Consider the following 1971-nt stretch of genomic DNA (forward strand, 5'->3'; position numbering starts at 1 on the left):
TATATATATAATTTAGTTGTGGATGAACCTTTATTTTTATGTATTCATATTTATTTTATTTATATGTGGTGCTGACAATCAAACCCAGTGCCTCATACAAGCTAGGCAAGTGCTATACAACTGAGTTGTAACCCCAACTCTTAAACCTTCTTTTGCTTTGGAGAGTATGGAGAATCCCACCGTGGTATTAAATGAATGGTTTAATTTCTCGTATGTGAAATATTTTCTAATTTGGAATTTGGAACATTTGCATTAATGATCATTTGTATTCTTCTACCTAATATTAATGTTATTAAATATGGCCATAAAAATAATTTAAGTACTTCACTAATGATTTTTTCCCTAAAAAATCTAAAGTATTGAATTGCTCATCTTATTTCTCCAGAACATTTATTAGTTCTTTGGCTGGGAGTTCTCATATAAATTTTCTTACATTTATCATTCCTCCTTTAAGTTGGATAAAGAAAAAAGAAACACAAATTTTCAATTAACTGGAGATCTTATTAATTGTGTTTCATTAATCAAAGTTTTACCATGCTTCAGAATTTGAATGCACATAATGCATTAAAAATATGAGGAAGAAATAAATTTCCCATTTTTTAATATAAAGAACAAAAGCATTGATCCAGAAAAACATCTTCTCTGTTTCCATTACATCCCCTTCATTCCAAATCAATAAAAAAAAAAATTAGATTGGTCCCACAATTTTAGGAAGCAGTACTGAAATTACATTAGATAACCTTGTCAGTCTTCTATTGCTTCCTTTACAAATTACCCCAGATTTAGGAACTTATAACAAGAAATAATACTATTTTCTGTAGATCAGAGTTCAACAGGGGACACTGAGCTAAAACCAGGGAGCCATGAGAGCTGTGTTCCTAGCCTGAGATTCCAGTGGAGAATCCATTTTCTCACTGTTCAAATATCTACATGCCGCCATCATTTGTTGGCTTTGGTTTGCCTTCATCCATCTTCCAGGGCAGCAAAGGTAGGTCAAGTCCTGGTCACATCCCTCACTCACCCTCTTCTTCCCTCTTCCTCTGGTAAAAGCACTTGTGATTATATTGGTTCCAATCAGGTAGTCCAAAATCATCTCCCTATTTTAAAGTCATCCGATTTAGTCCTACTTGCAATTTAAATTTCACTTTGTCATACAATGTAACATATTTGCATTTCTGGTGATTAAGATATGGGCACATTTTGAGGCTATTCTGATTAGACATAATTACCAAAGTTGATATCACATACAAAGATCTGTACAGTGCAGTCCAATAGAATTTTCTTTTTGGTTGCAATAAAAATTTGTAAGATAACAAAAATGTTCCATGTTTATGCTGTTCATTACAAGGTATGAGATTTACACCTACTGTTGCAGACAATGCAAATATCAAAAGGTTTTTTTTTTTTTAAACCAGTAAACCACCTTTTAGTCTGGCATATGAAAAAGTTTTTCCAGAACTTTTTTTAAAACATCATTCCATTCAAATCTTTTTGATCACTTTATTCTTCCTCTATTTGCCAACAAGTGTCTTTTGTTTTCTGACCTGAAATTGATTCAATGAAAATTGTTTATGAAAATTTTAAGTGGTACCTGACTTGACATAATAGTAGGAATTCTCAAATCTTAACACAACATCACATTATAGAAATGGAAGTTAACAACCTGCCATTTGAAGAACTGGTAGTAGAATCAGAAACCTAATTCTGGTGACTCTACAATCATCTCATTTTGGAGCCACACTTCATTTACATTTAAAGCTAGTTTTAGTAATACACTATTGTGGAATTTATTTACCATCTAAGCACAGAATAAGAACATTACTATTTGTTTGCTGAATAAACTATCAAATATGGTAGAAGGTCTCTGCAGGAAGAAGCTATTACAGGGCCATAATATGATCATAAATTACCCAATTGCTAGAATTTACTGTGTGTACAATCATTTAAAACACAGACAAACATTTATATTCA

Source organism: Marmota marmota, unplaced genomic scaffold, assembly GCF_001458135.2.
Source record: "Marmota marmota marmota unplaced genomic scaffold, marMar, whole genome shotgun sequence".
In the NCBI taxonomy this organism is placed as follows: domain Eukaryota; kingdom Metazoa; phylum Chordata; class Mammalia; order Rodentia; family Sciuridae; genus Marmota; species Marmota marmota.